This window comes from Hylobates moloch, unplaced genomic scaffold, assembly GCF_009828535.3.
Source record: "Hylobates moloch isolate HMO894 unplaced genomic scaffold, HMol_V3 SCAFFOLD_3, whole genome shotgun sequence".
NCBI lineage: Eukaryota > Metazoa > Chordata > Mammalia > Primates > Hylobatidae > Hylobates > Hylobates moloch.
In genome coordinates this window covers 153,476,631-153,495,634 of record NW_026652278.1, presented here as the reverse complement: position 1 = coordinate 153,495,634, position 19,004 = coordinate 153,476,631, and the positions used below count along the sequence as shown (strand labels likewise).

General features: G+C 38.7%; 1 pseudogene; it reads right to left on the bottom strand.

Annotated features, from left to right (window-relative positions):
- Window positions 1-3,198: 3,198 nt before the first annotated feature.
- Window positions 3,199-3,289, bottom strand: LOC116466208 (U6atac minor spliceosomal RNA; annotated as a pseudogene).
- Window positions 3,290-19,004: the final 15,715 nt, after the last annotated feature.

The window sequence follows — 19,004 nt, the reverse complement described above, 5'->3', positions numbered from 1 at the left end:
ATAGTCATCTCCTTTGTTTCTGTGCTCCTCTGCTTCATCCGGTATAATCTGTTTGCTGCTGACAAATAGATCTTCCTAAAGCCAAAAAGGAATCAGACCTCAACAGCTCAGTGCTTTGCAATGTGGAATCTATTGTCCAATATAATTGACAATTAAGTCTCTAGAGATTAGCAAACTAACAAGCATGATAGTCACTGATTATTAGTGCTTCTGTTCCAGGCATTATGTTTTGCCTAGAATATATTTTCTCAATTTAAATTTTATTCCTTCAGATAGACTTTTCCTGATGCCACCAACCAAAACAGGCAGCCCCAATTATTGTCATATCATCTATGTTATACACATCATTGGTTATATCTCAATATCTACTTGCCCTGGTTATTGGTTTGTTTGTTAGTTTACTTGTTTATAATCTGTGTCCCAACTGGAATGTAGCTCTGTGAAGAGAAGGACATTTTTTTTTTTTCTTTTTCCAACTCTTATTCACTGATGTATCTCCAGTGTTTAGCACTGGTAAAAAAGCAGAACCTCATTGACTATTTGCTGAGTAAAAGTGCTAGGCAGTGATATTAAAAACTAACAAACCAACCAACCCATAATACCATTATTATTACATTTATTTAATAAAAGAAGTGATATTATAATACCAAAAATAGGAAGATCATGATTGCACAGTAAAGAACATTTAAAAAATTGAGTCAAATTAACTTTATTAAAAAATTCTGGTCAGGCACAGTGGCTTATGCCTGTGATCCCAGCACTTCGGAAGGCAAAGGCAAGCAGATCATTGGAGCTCAGGAGTTCGAGATCAGCCTGGGCAACATGGTGAGACGCCCAACTCTACTCAAAATACAAAAAAATAGCCAGGCGTAGTGGTGCCTGCCTATGGTCCCAGCTACTTGGGAGGCTGAGGCAGGAGTGGTCCCAGCTACTTGGGAGGCTGAGGCAGGAGGATTGCTTGAGCCTGGTGGGTGGAGGTTGCAGTGAGCCGAGATTGTACCACTGCATTCCATCCTGGGTGTTCAGTGGCAGAGGAAGATCCTGTCTCCAAAAAATAAATAAATAAATAATAAAAATAAAATAAAATCTCTACATTGTTCTTATTTTTGAGCTTCACCTTTGATGAAAACACTTCCTCATATCTAGCCCCATGACTGTCATCAAGAAGAGCTTTTGAAAGTCCAGGACAAACAGAACCCTTGCTCTTTCCTGACAGTGTCATGTGGTAAAATAATTCTAGTAAGTGGCTGGTACAGAGCACACAGTAGGCCCATAATATGTGTTCACCATTGCATTTATTGTACACATTTCTTTGCACTTGAGCACAAGCTTTGCCTCCCCACTTCTCTCCTCCTGCCTACCTCAAAGTTTGATTTTCAGCTCAAATATCAGTTGCTCTACTAGGCTTTCCTGTGTATTCTTGGGTAATATGAGTCTATGACATGCTATTAATACCCTTGGTTTTTTGTTTTGTTTTTTTCAGAGACGGGGCTAGCTCTGTTACCTTGTTGCCTAGGCTAGGGAGCAGTGGTGTGATCATAGCTCATTGCAGCCTTGAACTCCTGGGCTCAACCAATCCTTTTGCCTCAGCCTCCTGATTAGGTAGGACTACAGGTGTGTGCCGCCTCACCCCCTACTTTTTTATTTTTATGTTTTTGTAGAGACGAGTCTTGCTATGTTGCTAAGGCTGGTCTCCAACTCCCGGCCTCAAGCAATCCTCTTGCCTTGACCTTACGAAGTGCTGGGATTACAGATGTGAGCCACTGTGCCCCACAATACCCTTATTTTTACACTTACTGTGGTTGAATTATTATTTGTATTTTAAAAATTTATTTCCCTAAATTGAGTGTTCCATTATAGGAGGAGGGTGTTTAAGTATTAGGAGTTCTGTCAATATTTGAGGAATGGACACACAAGCCACAAATTTAATCTGACTTTGTTTAGTCAAGAGATTTGACTAATCTGAATGAGGAGCGTGTAATAACAACAGCTATATACCAGTTCTACTGTAAACAGTATATGCCGATTCTTTTTTTTTTTTTTTTTTTGAGATGCTTTCTTGCTCTGTCACCCAAGCTAAAGTGCAGTGGCGTGATCTTGGCTCACTGCAACCTCCACTTCCTGGGTTCAAGTGATTCTCCTGCCTCAGCCTCCCACGTAGCTGGGATTACAGGCACCCGCCACCACGCCTGGCTAATTTTTGTATTTTTAGTAAAGACGGGGTTCCACCATGTTGGCCAGGCTGGTCTCGAACTCCTGACCTCATGATCCACCCACTTCGGCCTCCCAAAGTGCTGGGATTATAGGTGTGAGCCACCACGCCTGGCCAGTATATGTCAATTCTACTGTAAACACTTTATATACTTAATCTCATACAACACTCAATTCTGTAAGACTAGATACTGTTTTACCCACATATTAGAGTTGAAGATAAAAATGACTCAAAGTTTAAATTTAATTTGAATGAAGTCAAATCAGCGGCAAAGATGAGTTTACAAACCAGATCTTTCTGACTCTTGCTTAGACACCATGATATAATATTGTGTAGACCTGAGCTGTCTTAGCCAGACAACAGCCACTAGCCACGTGTGCCTGTTCAGCACTTGAAATATGGCTACTTCCAACTGAGATATGCCATAAATATAAAATACATACTAAATTTTGAAGATTGCATATTTTAAAAAGAATGTAAAATATCTCATATTTATTAATAGACAATTTTTCAATTTGATTACATGTTGAAATGATAATGCTTAGAATAGATTACATTAATGAAATATATTATTAAAATTAATTTATCTTTTTCACTTTTTTAATGCAGATACTAGACAATTTTAAATTGCACATGTGGCTTGCATCATATTTCTGTTGGGCAGCATTGGTGTAGACTGCTGCTTTTTAAACTGTGGGTTGGAACCCACTAGGAAATCTAAAATCAGTGTAATGCGCCACAATCAGAGGTTTAAAACCGGATGGATTAGAATAGAACAGAATGGACTAGAATAGAAAACTGAGTGTATCATGTATAGTCAGGTAAGTACTATTTGGTGAAACTTGTTTCAGTGGTTGGGCATGATGTCTCCTACCTGTAGTCCCAACACTTAGGGAGGCAGAGGTAGGAAGATAACTTGAGCCCAGGCTTTTGAGACCAGTCTGGGCAACATAGCAAGACCCCATCTCCACCAAAAACAAAAAAACAAAAAACACAACTTGTTTTAATTATAGACAAGTATTTGTAATAGCCACAATGTGAAAGGTATTTCTAACCTTCTCTCCTTTCATAAAACACTATGTGAAATGTATTTCTTAGTGTGAATCTCTGTCATAAAAGTTGGAAAATAACTGGTATAGATAGCCACAGTCTGTTTTGTTCATATATAGAGTCCTCTTCCATTAGAAAAAATTTTCAATTTTCTCAAAATTATTTATTTTCTTTTTCAGAATCACTCTAGGGTTCTGGATGGAATATGTCCCTGTGGTTTTGCTGTCAATCCTTCAGCCTCCATCATAGTTTTCACCGACTGTCACCCATCATTTTTTTACTTTCCTTCTTATGCAGCTGATATTCCATGGTTCATCACTTTAATAGCTCCTTTGCACACAGTCCATTGCCTCTCTTGCTTTGACATATAGCCCTGGCAAAACACTAACTCCAGTTAAAGCCTCTCATCTACTCATGCAGCTGCATGTCATTGGAGACTAACACAATTTTGTTGCGTGGTCTCACTTGCTCTTCATACTCCTCTGCAATTCTACTACATCTCCCTATCCAGTGGCTGTCTAACATGCATCAGAACCTTCTGTGTTTTATACAGATTGCTGGACTCTACCTTGAGTTTCTGATTCAGTGGGCATATTGGCTATCTAGTACTGTGTAATAAATTAACTGAAAACTTAGCACTTTACAATGAACTTAAAAAAGAAAAATCTCACCATTTCTGAGGGTCAAGAATCTGGGAGAAACTCCCCTTGGTAGTTGTGGCTTAGGATACCTGGTGAAGTAGCAGTGAAGATGTTGGCTGGGGCTGTAGTCATCAAAAGGCCTGGGGATGCACTCCAAGGCTCACAGGAATGGCTGTTGGCCAAAGGCAACAGTTCCCTGCCATGTGGGCCCCTCTAGGCCAGCTGGTTTTGTATAGAACAAGTGATAAGAGAGAGAAACATACAGAGAGAAAGAGGTGTAAAGGCAGAGGCTTCAAGCTTTTAAACCTCTGTCTTACTCCGTTGGTTACACAGACCAACCCTGGTACAACGCAGGGTGGGACTAGACAAGGGTGTGAATACCAGGAGGCAGGGACCATCAGGGACAATCTTGGAGGCTGACCACCACAGTAGTCTAAGGTGGGGACTGAGAACTCGCATTTTTTAGCAAGTTTCCAGGGGCTGCCGATGCAGTTGGTCTAGGGATTACACTTTGAGATTTATTAACCTAGTCCATTCACTCTCCTACTCTAAAGACTGATGGTTTCAAACTGCTATCCATTAAGACTTGGAAGCTTAAGTTTCCATATCCTCAATTTCTATATTTTATATATATATATACACACACACACACATATATATGCACACACATATATACACATATATACACACACACATACATATATATGCTCACACACATATATACACATATATACGCACACACACACACACATATATACATATCTTTCCTAAAATCCATCTGCTTCAGAATGTTCCTGTGCAAGAGGAATGAGAGTCCCCTTTTCCTGTTTTTTTTTTTTCAGATTTTACGTTGTTTTTATTCACTGTGTACTGATAATAGTTAGCAAACTCAATATAGAAGAATAGGTTTTTTTTAAACTTATGAGCCTTATGACCAGAAAATAATCTGATTTAAATACCAGTTATTTTTGCAGAGAATAATGGAATGATCAGTAAAAGACAGTGAAACATAAAAATATATAAAATTATTTATTTGTTTAGAGACAGAGTCTTTTCCTTGTTGGCCAGGCTGGAGTGCAGTGGCATGATCGTGGCTCACTGTATCCTCGACTTCCTGTGCTCTGGTAATCCTCCCACCTCAGCCTCCCAAGTAGCTGGGACCATAGGCGTGTGCTACTATGCCCGGCTAATTTTTTTGATATTTTTTGTAGAGATGGAGTTTCGTTCTATTGCCCAGGCTAGTCTTGAACTCCTGAGCTCAAACAATCTGTCCACCTCGGCCTCCCTTTGGATTACAGGTATGAGCCACTGTGCCTCAGCAAAAATATACTAAATTAAAATAAATTCTTTGGTGAAGGTGAATAGAAATACCATTTCAAGTAGAAAAATGAATAATGTAAATTATTCTGTTGATGAGTCTTGTATTTTCTGTATTTTCTTTTGATGAGTCTTGTATTTTCTTGTATTATTCTGTTGATGAGTCTTGTATTTTTATTTTATTTTTATTTATTTATTTTTTTCTTGTTACAAACCTTTATTATTTTTGGTCCCAAAGGGAGGATTCATAATTACCGTATCGAATGACTTGGACATTCTGTTAGATAATAAGCACACATCACATTGAACCATGTCAATATTTGTTAACTCAAACTCTTCTGCATTCCTATTAAATATTTCCAATGCCTCTTCATCTATGTCAAATCCAACACACAACCCTACTCCTAACATTGCAGTTCCGATGCTAAGTACTCCACAACCACATCCTAGATCTGCAACGAGTTTATTTTCAATGTCATCATAAGTGTTATGGATTGTATAGAACATACATGCTGCAATGTGCGGCCTGGTAGGATATTGTTCTAGAAGTAGCTTGGGCTTTTCGAATCCATCCACTTGTTGCAGGCGACTCTCTAGTTCCTTAAGCCTTACTTTCTTCATTTTGTTTTAAAGTATGGACTCGTAGGGTTTGAAGGCACAGGATCTCTGGAGGCGACCCGCACCTCGGCTGGGGCCGAAAGCGCCAGGCCTGAGTCTTGTATTTTTAAAATGAATGATTCTGGGTGTCAGATTATTATGCTGTTTTGATTTGATAAGAAATAAAATATGTAAAATGTGAACAGGTAAAAGAATGATCACTTTTTTTTTTTTTAACTTTTTTTTAAACAGAGTCTTGGTCTGTCACCGAGGCTGGAGTGCAGTGGTATGACCTTGGCTCACTGCAACTCTGCCTCCTGGGTTCAGGGGATTCTCCTGCCTCAGCCTCCCAAGTAGTTGGGATTACAGGCATGCACCACCACACCCAGCTAATTTTTTTCTTGTTTTTTTTTTTTTTAGTACAGATGGGGTTTTACCATGTTGTCCAGGCTAGTCTCAAACTTCTGACCTCAAGTGAGCTGCCCACCTCGGCTTCCCAAAGTGCTGGGATTACAGGCATGAGCCACCGTGCCTGGCTGATCACATGGTTTTTTAATATATTGGAACATTGTCTAACAGACTTACACATGAATTATCTAATTTTCTGGGGGATACATACCTTTTTTAACTTACTATTTCCTATAGATCAAATATATATATATTTTGATCAATATATATATTTTGAGACGGAGTTTCACTCTTGTTGCCTGGGCTGGAGTGCAATAGCACGATCTCAGCTCACTGCAATCTCTGCCTCCTGGGTTCAAGTGATTCTCCTGCCTCAGCCTCCTGAGTAGCTGGGATTACAGGCATGTGACACCACGCCCAGCTAATTTTGTATTTTTAGTAGAGACAGGTTTCTCCATGTTGGTCAGGCTGGTCTCGAACTCCTGACCTCAGGTGATCCGCCTGCCTCAGCCTCTGAAAGTGCTGGGATTACAGACGTGAGCCACTGCACCCAGCCAAAATATTTTATAATTTAAAAAATTTACCAATTCTCTAAGGGTAGATGCAGAATTTTAAAAGACTAATAGCACTATAAAGATTCTTGTCCAGTACAATTTTGTCCAGTAGATATGTGAATGATTTCTGTCCTATAGAAAAAGTAACTCAAAGGTTGCATGTGTATTGCCTTATAGGGCATTAACCTGTTTTATATCTAATTTAGCGGTTTTATTCATCACACTTCCTTTCAGGAGCTATACACATGGTCTCTCCTATCACCCTTTGGGTTTGCTTTACCACCTTGCTAGTTCCCTCATTAATGGTTTCCTCTTTAAATATATCTTTGGCACCTGCTCACTTTATATTTGTATGAGCCATATTTTTAATTTTTGTAAAGTAGACTGTCAAATTCCAATGACTACCCTTTTAAAAGTCTTATTTAAAATATCTGTATTTAGAATGTACCAGACATTACATCCTTAGCAGCTTTAAGAAGTCATAATGAAACATTTTAAATGTCAATTTAAAAATGTGTAGGCTGGGCATGGTGGCTTACGCCTGTAATCCCAGCACTTTGGGAGGCCAAAGCAGGCAATCACTTGAGATCCTTTGGGAGGCTGAGGCAGGTGGATCACTTGGGCAGGCTAGGAGTTCAAGACTAGCCTGGCCAACATGGCAAAACCCTGTCTCTACAAAAAATGTAAAAAAATTAACTGGACAGGGTGGTGCGTGCCTGTAGTCCCAGCTACTCGGGAGGCTGAGACATGAGAATTGCTTGATCCAGGGAGGTGGAGGTTTCAGTGAGCTAAGATCATGCCACAGCACTGCAGCCTGTGTGACAGAGTGAGACCTTGTCTCAAAAAAAAAAAAAAGTGTAAAGACATAATTAAAAAAAATTATCTTAGAGTGTATTACAGGAAAAAAAAAATGTCCTGGGTGATTATTTCATTACTTCTTATGCCTTAAGCTTTCAACACCTTCTTCCCTTCCTCTTAATCATTCTCAGTTTTGACTTTGCTTCTTTATTATTTCACTGATTAAAATGGGAGCGCTCACAGAGAAAATCTGCCACATCTCTTCGCCATCCACCTCAGTCCGTGTAGACTGTACTTTTCTGATGCTCCTAGCCTGTTGCTATGCTCCCGCCTGTCAGTCTGGTGCTGTTCATTATTGTGTTCACACAGTGATGGTCTACCGAATCTAGAGCCAACACTTTCCGTGTCTGTCTGCTGTACCTTTTATAAATACCTAGAATTTTCATTTACGTAACAGTCCTCATTTATTAACATATCTTCATAATATTAACATTTTTAGAGATGACAAATAAAATGTCATGAGTTGAATCAGGAGTGTATATGTGTTTGTGTATATTTGCGTATATATTTGTGAAAAAGAGATTTTGCTAGGGAAAGAGCAAATGACAGAAAATATTCATTTCTTAATTATTATTTTATTTTTATTATTTTTTAATTTTTAAAGTTAATTGTTTTTTGTTTGTTTGTTTGTTTTATGAGACAGTGTCTCACTCTGTCGCCCAGGCTGAAGTGCAGTGGCATGATCTTAGCTCACTGCAACCTCCACCTCACGGGTTCAAGCGATCCTCCTGCCTCAGCCTCCCAAGTAGCTGGGACTACAGGTGCACGCCACCATGCCAGGCTAATTTTTTTTTTTTTGGTAGAGATGGGGTTTAGCCAGGTTGTCCAGGAGGGTCTCCAATTCCTGGGCTCAAGCAATCCACCTGCCTCCACCTCCCAACATGCTGGGATTACAGGCATGAGACACTATACCCAGCCAATATTTATTCATTTCCAAATATTGGGACAGAGGCATAGAAATCAACTTTTATTTCGTATTTCACTCTTTCTACTAAATATTTATATTATAATTATAAAAGGAAATTGAAAGGAAAATTGGCATAAATAAATAAATTTTCCCATCACCCTTTGTACCCTAACCCCATTCTGCCCTTAGGTCCATCAGACTGTGAAATTCCCTGGCCAGGTACCTTATCTTATTACTCTTGCTCTGTCGCCTAGGCTGGAATCTTGCTCTGTCACCCAGGCTGGAATGCAGTGGTGTGATCTCGGCTCACTCCTGGGTTCAAGCAATTCTCCTGTCTCAGCTTCCCGAGTAGCTGGGATTACAAGCCCACACCACCATGCCCAGCTAATTTTTGTTTTAGTAGAGACGGGGTTTCACCATGTGGGCCAGGCTGATCTCGAACTCCTGACCTCAGGTGATCCACCCACCTCAGGTGATCCACCCACAAAGCGCTGGGATTACAGGCATGAGCCATGGTGCCCAGCCTCCTTGTCTTATTACTCTTGGTGTCTGCCCGGTTTCTGTGCCTGACACACAGTTGTTGTTCAGAAAATATTTGCTAAATGAATAAATATATTAACTTATTTCAATCAGTTTTTATACATTGTCTTGTAAAGTGAGGACATTTGTATTTTTAAAATTTATTCAACACATTTATTATATTTTTACTATATTTTAGCCATTCGGATAGATCCTGGGGTTGGATTCAATGGTGAACAAAGACCAACATGGCTTAGTAATGGTCTGCATATTCACGGCTCATAAATTCCAAGATACAGGCTAGATGAATTATTTTATGCTGTAACTCCATAGCCATGATGAAAACTCACAGCTGGAAGGAAGTTTAGGTATAATCTAATCTAATGGCCTTCTTTCATAGATGAGGTAACTGAAGTTGAGAAAGTTTAAGTGATTTGCTCTCATATCATACAATTGCAGCTCATATCATAGCTGTGAACTCCCTTCCATGGCTTTATCCATTAACATTCGTCTTGTTGCCAAGCATTCGAATATGTAGGCAAGCTTTTTGTTGTTGTTAATAAATGGATTCTTGTGAATTGTGAATGGTTTGCATCTGAATTTAATACAACCTTTAACTTTCAGGTTCACATGGTCATCTGTTCTTTGCAACTTGTCATTTATAGAGTATTTACGATAATATCTTCATTTGGGAAATTAGATGAGCTGTTTTCCTTGGAAGTGCTTCGGAAATGCTGATTCATTTCAAAAAGAAACACTTGATTAATCTGTCGCAGTAGCAGTGGGCGAACTATAGACCACAGGCCAAATCTGGCCTGATACTTATTCTTGTACGATGCAAGAGCTAAGAATGATTTTTATGTTTCTGAATAGTTAAAAATGAAAAGAAGAGTAGTATTTTCTGACATGTGAAAATAATACGAAATGCAAATTTTAGCATCCATTATTACAGTTTTATCAGAATGCAGCCATGTGCATCTGTTTAAGTGTTGTCTATGGCTGCCTTCTGAGTACAACAGCAAAGTGAAATAGTTGCAACAGAAACTATATGGCACTCAAAGCTTAAAATATTTAGCATGGTGGGTGCGCTGGCTCACGCCTGTAATCCCAGCACTCTGGGAGGCTGAGGTGGGCAGATCACTGAGGCCAGGAATTTGAGACCAGCCTGGCCAACATGGAAAACCCTGTCTCTACTAAGAATACAAAAATTAGCTGGGTATGGTGGCACATGCCTGTGATCTCAGCTATTCGGGGGGCTGAGGTCGGAGAATCGCTTGAATCCAGGAGGTGGAGGTTGCAGTGAGCCAAGATGACACTACTGCACTCCAGCCTGGGCAACAGAGCCAGACTCTGTTTCAAAAAAAAAAAAAAAAAATATATATATATATATACACACACACATATGTACATATATGTGTGTATATATGTGTGTGTACACATATATGTGTGTGTGTGTGTGTGTATATATATATATATATAGCCCTTTACTGAAAAAGTTTACTCACCCCTGCATTACAGTAACAAATACCATACTATACTTCCCACTCACTCCCAATGCTTAAGAGACATTTAGGCAGATATTTAATAGGAACCAGTGATTTCAATATCTTTAAGGAGTAATCCAGAGGTTTATCCCTAAACTGCAAGCAACTCAAAATTAGTCTAGATTTATTTTTACTTTCTCTTCTTCCTTAATACTGTGCGTAATGTCTGTGTATTCTTTTCCTTGAAAAATTAAAGCTTACAAGTAATGTTTACATCTATCTGTCAGACATAAAAAGCTTTCTGCAGCATACCAACATAAGGTATGTATTGATGTAATCTGTAAAGAGACAGCAAAGAACAGACTTGCCATGGGATGTGACTGTGTTGTCTGCAATGGATGTGTTTCTTTGTGGTTACTGTGTCTCCAGCTTCTTACATTCAATGCCTAGAAAGTTAAAACTAAATATTTCACATGGGTTTAAAAGCTTAAGGTTCTTTGAGAAGGGAGTTCTGGGCTGATAATAGAAACAGCCAGATACAGTTTCTTCTTAGACTTACGCAGACTTCTTCAGTTATTAACACACATTGAACAACAACTTCACCTTAGAAACTTCACCAGTAAAGTTTACTAACAGTCCAAATACTGATAGTGAATATATATATGGAAGTGTTTACCCTCATTGGATGTTAAATAAAAGCAACCTAGAACAGTGATGAGATACCAGTTTTTATATATTGAATTACAAAGAATAAGAGATTATACTTTCTTTTTTAAGATAGGGTTTCACCATGTTGCCCAGGCTGATCTCTAATTCCTGAGCTCAAGTGGTCCTCCTGCCTTGGCCTCCCAAAGTGGGGATTACAGGTGTGAGCTACCACACCTGGCCAAAGATCGCACTTTCTGATATTGGCTGTTATATAGTGACATCATGAATTTTGATATTCTTTTCTGAGACAAAGTTTACTTTTTGACACTCAAAGGATTTCCAAAAAAGATGTAAAATGCCATTCAAAATAATTCACTTGAACACTGAAGGTTTTGGTATAATAAACAAATACCAGGCCAGGGGCAGTGGTGCACACCTGTAGTCCTAGCCACTCAGGAGGGCCGGGTGGAAGGATTGCTTGAACCCAGGAGGTTGAGGTCAGCCTGGGCGACATAGTGAAATCACATCTCTAAAAAAATAAAAATAAAACAAACAAACAAACAAACAAAAAACAGTAGATGGAAATTCACAGTCTAACTTAAATCCCATTTTGGAAATGCTGTTGTTTAACCAAAACACAAATCTACCATGACACTCGTCTGCTTAAAATTCTTTGGAGGTTTTCAGTAACCTGTTGAGTAAATCCAGTTTCTCTACAGAGGGATTTAAAGTCTCTGTCATATTGTCCTGGACCTCTCCCCTCATTTCTTGCCATTCTACTTGCACAATAAATTCTCTTCCCTCTTAGCTGTGTAAACTCATCACTGCAGCAATTGTCCCCCCAATCACTTCTGCATTTTTCTTTAAATTGTTTCCTGGATCATTTGCAAATGCTGTACTTTCTCCTGTCTTAAAAACAAATTCTCTCTGGATAGTCTCCAGCTATCATTCTATTTCTTGCCTTTAAAAAAAAAATTAATCTTTTGAAAGAGTTGCCTATACATTTTGATGATTTGTCTCCAGTTTTACCCCTCTCATTTTCTCTTTAGCCCACTCATTTTTTATTGTTTATTATAGAAAAATTTAAGCATAAGCAAAAAAAGAGAGACAGTTGTAAAATGAATACTCCAACACCCATCAATTAGCCTCTACCAGCTTATTTCAAAGCCAATCACAGATATGTGAACACATTTAAACAAAATTTCAGACTCATCACCCCACCAAACTGTTCTTGTCGAAGTTAAAAATGACCTTCATATCATTTACTTGGTGGAGTAAAATGCACACATATATAGTGTTCTGTAAAGCAATAGTTTGGACTGAAAATATACATATTTATTAAAAATAGAAAACACAGACATTCTATCACTTAGAGATAATTGCTGTCAACATTTTAGTATGTTTTATTCAGATTTTGTAATGCAAATTCACATGTATTTAAAAGATAAGATTATACTGCTTATATCTTAAAAAAATTGTTTTTTGAGATGGAGTCTTGTTCTATTGCCCAGGCTGGAGTGCAGTGGCTCACTGCAACCTCTGCCTCCTGGGTTCAAGCGATTCTACTGCCTCGTCCTCCCGAGTAGCTGAGACTGCAGGCATCTGCCACTGCACCCAGCTAATTTTTGTACTTTTAGGAGAGACAGGGTTTCACCATGTTGGTCAGGCTGGTCTCAAACTCCTGACCTCAGGTGATCTGCCCACCTTGGCCTCCCAAAGTGCTGGGATTACAGGCGTGAACCACCGCACCGGGCCTTGTTTATACCTTCTAAAAATCTTTTATTTAATGAATTATAAATGTACCTCCTTTTTTTTTTTTTTGAGACAGGTTATTGCTCTATTGCCCGAGCTGGAGTGCAGTGGCACTAACATCATTCACTGCAGCCTTGACCACCTGGGCTCAAGTAATCCTCCTGCCTTAGTCTCTGGAGTAGGTGGATCCACAGATGTGCACTACCCCACCTGGCTAACTTTTAAAATTTTTTGTAGAGACAGGAGTCTCCCTATTTTGCTCAGGCTGTTCTCAAACTCCTGGGCTCAAGAGATCCTCCGACCTTGGCCTCCCAAAGTGCTGGGATTACAGGTGTGAGCCACTACATCAAGCATTAAATGTATCTTTTATCTTTTAACGTTCAATGTTACAAGTCTAAATAGTCATTTTGCAGAGCTGTTTAGCATTCCATCACTTTTATATTGCAAATAATCTTCTCCATTTGTACATTTTGTGTTTCCAATTTTAACTTTCATAAATATTACATGCATATCAACCTTTTAAAGATCTGTATGCACATGTGCTGTATTTCTTCAGGATAAATTTCTGTAATAGAAGTGGAATTTTGAGTAATGCATATTTTTAAAGCTATAAAGCAGTATTTTTTCAAAACTATACACATTTAATCCACAGTATACTAGCCAGCTGGCAAAAGAAGTGTTCTTACTGGTAACAGTTGGTTATGGGGAAAATAAAAAAAAACAGATGTGAAAATGGCGCGATTCTTTAAATGTCATGCCGTTTACCAAGAAGACTCTGTGGTGCCTGGGTGATGAGCCTGAGTTAGAGGGTTTCTCTAAGCCCGTACAAGTCTCACAGAGTTGAAGTTTCATTTATAAGCAGCCTCAGATCTTCCATCTAATAACGGTGGGTCATGGAACCTAACCGGCTCTTTGCTCAACATGTATACTCGACTTTGATAGAAATGGATTATCAGCAACAAAAACTGAGAACTCTTATAGAATGAGCTAGTTTAGGAATAAAATCTTCAGTCCATTTTTTCAAATTAATCTCATTAGCCGTAATTTATTTTATTCACGGTCTATATTTAAGACCCTTCATATGTAGTCTAGCTCAGAAAATGGCTAAAGAAAATTTGAGAAAATATCAACAGTATCTGCTAATAAAAGCCCTACTCTCTAACATGATAAAGATCAAATAGAAAGGAAGGCCACACCTACTATGTACCCACAAAATGTAGAAAAAAAAAAAGAAATTAAAAACAAAAACAGGCCGGGCGCGGTGGCTCACGCCTGTAATCCCAGCACTTTGGGAGGCCGAGGCGGGTGGATCACGAGGTCAGGAGATTGAGACCATCCTGGCTAACACGGTGAAACCCCATCTCTATTAAAAATACAAAAAATTAACCGGGCAAGGTGGCGGGCGCCTGTAGTCCCAGCTGCTCGGAGAGGCTGAGGCAGGAGAATGGCATGAAACCCGGGGGGCAGAGCCTGCAGTGAGCCGAGATCGCGCCACTGCACTCCAGCCTGGGTGAAAGAGCGAGACTCCTTCTCAAAAAAATAAAAATAAAAATAAAAACAAAAACAAACAAAGAAAAAATAAAGAAAGGAAGAGCAAAGAGCAAAAGATTTGTCACCAAAAAACACTCCCCAAAGAGGCTGTGGTATAGGTAACCAATTCCCTGTAGATGCTATCTAAGGAACTTTTCTTTGTAGGCAAAAACAAACAAAACCCCTGAAACTAATTTTACTCATGTAAAGGAAGCTGGATCTCATTCAAAAGCTCCAAGGCCAGCATGCTTTATGTGTAAAAAATACTTAAAGAAAGACATACACTTCTATCTTTGAGGAAATAAACAGTCATGGTGGAGACTGTTCATTCCTCTCACAAACTCTCAAATAACCCTTAATTCTGAACTTGTGGAAAGGGGCCTCAGAATTGCCTCTATGTTTGGTTCTCTACCCAGTATTTTCAAGATATAGAGAGAAGCCTAATAAACGAAATTTTGTCCAGAGTTTACATAACCATTTTCATCAGCTTTTAGAGAATGCTCTTGAAGTGGAGAAAGCCAAATTAGGCTTGACATTGATTAGCATAGTTTGAATGGTAATAGAAACTTAAAAACAAATCAGTTAACAGTAAGTCTGCCTTTTACTTCTATCACTGCAATTTTGATGCCCAAGTAACATTTTAAAAATGAGACAGGCTATTTGTTTATTATTAAATTGTGTCATAAGGGAGGTAAGAACTGACGGGTTTGGATTCTGTGTCACAAAATTGCTTTCAATTAATTTCTTTAATTCAGGATCAATTCCCTGGGATTGGTGAATTCTGAGTTCAGACTGTGGTTTAGATAAGAGGCTCAGTGAAGTCTGGAATATTCAGTTTCACATGAGCTGAAAAATTGGTCTGACATCCTAGAAAATACTTTCCGGGGAGAGTGATGAGGTGTTTCCTAAAGTAGATATTATCAGGTCCCATCAGCCTTAAGATTTTCCCAGTACATGTCCAGACTTCATTGTTAGATGAGAAGGTGAATGACTGTGATGAGAAATGGAAAGTCAAAGTTGACCTGTCATCTTATCATTGAAACTTTCTCAGGGGTTTAATGAGACCTAAGTCATAACTTTTCACAGAGTTACAGGGCTAGAAAATACTTCAGAGTTATTTATTCTTGTGTTCCACTTAGTGGAATAAATTATTTTATAATATCCTAGAGAGATGATCATTCTCAACCCTTCCAATTATAAATTAATTAATTTTTAACATATTTACTTTTTTAGTTATGAGGAAGACCATTTGGAGTGATTTACATGTTTAATTTTTTTAAATTTTTAATGAAATTATTTTCTTTCTTTCTTTTTTTTTTTTTGAGACGGAGTCTCTCTCTGTCACCCAGGCTGGAGTGCAGTGGCGCAACCTTGGCTCACTGCAAGCTCCGCCTCCCGGGTTCACAATACAATTATTTTATAAGATAATAAATTACATCTTTCTGAAATATCTAGCCATTGTTTCTAGTTCTGAACTCTGTAGCATTTTATAATAAATCTATAATAGTTCCTATTTATTATTTATTTTGCCTACCTTTTCCCTGCAGTATCTATTTATTTATTTTTACAGACAAGGCCTTTCTCTGTTGCCCTGGCTAGAGTGCTGCAGCACCATCATAGCTCACTGTAACCTCCAACTGGTAGACTCAAAGAATCGTTCTGCCTCAGCCTCCTGAGTAGCTGGGACTACAGGTGCATGCCACCATCCTCAGCTATTTCTTTAAATAATTTTTTTTTAAGAGATATGGGTCTCACTATGTTGCCCAGGTTGGTTTCCAATACCTGACCTCAAGTGATCCTCCTGTGTCAGCCTCTCAAAGCACTGGAATTACAGGTGTCAGTCACTGTGCTGGTCCCTAGTCTTTTAAAATAGTATTTTAAGAAAAATATCCCTCTTTCTTTGCCCTTCCTTCCTTCCTTGCTTCTTTCCTTCCTTCCTTCCTTCTTTCTTCCCTCCCCCCTCCCTCCCTTCCTCCCTCCCTCCTTTCTTCCTTCCTTCCTTCCTTCCTTCCTCTCTCTCCCTTCCTTCTTTTCTCTTCTCTTCTCTTCTCTTCTCTTCTCTTCTCTTCTCTTCTCTTTCTTTCTTTCTTTCTTTCTTTCTTTCTTTCTTTCTTTCTTTCTTTCTCTCTCCCTCCCTTGCTCCTTCCCTCTCTTACTCCTTCCTTCCTTCCCTCCCTCCCTTCCTTCCCTCCCTCCTTCCCTTCCTTCCTTCCTCTCCCTCTCTCCCCCTCCCTCCATCCCTCCTTCCCCCCTCCCTCCCCACTTGCTTACTCCTTCCTTCCTTCCTTCCTTCCTTCCTTCCTTCCTTCCTTCCTTCCTTCCTCCTTTCCTCTCTTCCTCTCTTTCTCTCTTTCTTTCTTTTTGTTTCCTTCATTTGTTCTTTCTGACAATGACTTGCTCTGTCATCCAGGCTGGAGTGCAGTGGTATAATCACCACTCACTGCAGCCTTGACCTCCCCACGCTCCAAGGCATCGTCCCACCTCAGCTCAGCACCCCAAGTACCTGGGACTATGGGCGTGCAGTATCACTCCTGGCTGGTTTTCTGTTTGGTTTTTTAAATTTTTCACAGAGACGGAGGGGTCTCACTGTGTTGCCTAGGCTGGTCTCAAACTCCCAGGATCAAGTGATCCTCCCACCTTGGCATCCCAAAATGCTGGGAGTGCGGGCATGAGTCATAGAACCTGCCCAAAAATATCTTTCTGCATTTGGAGAGAAACTTCATGCCTTTCCCTGAGCTTCCTCTTCTTCTGAGTGTACATCTCTAGTTTCCTCAGGAAATCTTTATGTGACAGTGGTATATTTATCCTTTGCCATTCTGAGGGGGTCCTAGTTTGTTCCTGGACCTTTTTATGTGTAATGTCAAAAATCAGAAAACAAGGCTTTTGCCTTAGATATGAATTCTGTCAGGACCACTGTGAATATTTGTTGCCGTAATATATGCGTGTCAGTGTATGCTGCAAATGTACTTGTTAGTAGTTTATCTTTTAATAGAGCCAAGTACTTGTTTTTATTCCCACTGATTTCACTAACAAGTAAATGACTCTGTTTTTTTCTGACAAGAGGCATTGATGTAGTTGATTTTTAGAAAGATCATCATTTTTTTCTGATTAAAAAAAGCACGTGTGGTAAATGGTCACATATTATGTTGGTGCAAAAGTAATTGCTGTTTTTATCATTTTTTTTTAAATATAAAAATAATGACAAAAATCACAAGTACTTTTGCACAAACCTAATATTAAAGAAATGTTGACTTAGAATATGAACTTTTCTGTAATCTCTCTCCTCCTCACATATGAATGTAAATAATAGGTAAACATAATTTATAGATTCCCCTTACCTCCCACATATTTATATGTAGTAGTGCACACTTTGAAGTCTGATTGTCTTAAATTCTGACTCTGCCACTCATTAGCCAATGCAGTTTTCTAATTTTTTAAAGTGATTATGATGTACCTACCTGATCAAGATGTTGTGACTATTCAGTGAGATAACATTTAAAATGCTATATACACATGGCATAATATTAAGTCTTCACTTAAAGTTAGCCATTTTTATGTTTCTGTAATACGTATTATATATCAATTTTAATGACATGGGCATCACACAGAATTTTATTTTTACTTAATGATATATGCCTTGAAGCTCTTTTCATATTATATAAATGTAATTGTTAATTTCAATTACATTTTTTAATGGCTGCACAATATAGCAAGTAGTATTGTAATATTGTGTAAATGTGTCTAGATTTATTTAAATAATGCTTATCTGATCAATGTTAAGTGTACCCTCAGTGGTATGCTGGAAGTTGTTTGTACCCCCTCATAAGAGCTGATTGTCATACCTCTTCACACGTTCAGATGATGTCACACGAGTAGCTTGAGATCAGCTAGTAGTAGTATTATTTACACTATGGAAATTGGCAAATGCTAGATCAGGAGTTTAGGACATACTACCCCGAAGTACAGCATCTTAGCATATTTAATATTCTAAGCTGATGGAATTTGAGAAACAGCATGTGCAGGAATTTATGATCTTTTCCTGAAACAGGTTGTAAGACTCCTCATGAGAGGTGCCCTCTCTATACCCAAAGAAAAGGAATATCTTTATCTCTGAAGACACAGGAACACCAAGGGGAATCTGAATAAACAGATCGGCTGTTTTCACACTTAGGACTTTTTTTGTCCTATTGCATTTCTTCATGACTCTACTCTTCACCAAACCAAGCATAAAAATACTCAGGTTTAACTGCCTCTTTGGGTCTTCTTTGTCTAATGAAGGCTCCTGTACAACAGAAAATATAGTATTAAATAAATTTCGGTGCTTTTCTTTTGTTATTTTGTCTTTTGTTACGTGGGCCTCACCTAATGAAACTAAGATGGGTAGAAGGAAAAGATGTTTCCTTCCCTACAATCACCACCCTCACACATGTCATTTTCCATCACATGGTTAATGAAAAAATTACTATTTTTTAATAGATAGTACTTTTAACCTTTATTTTTTATTTTTTTCTAGAGACAGTATCTTGT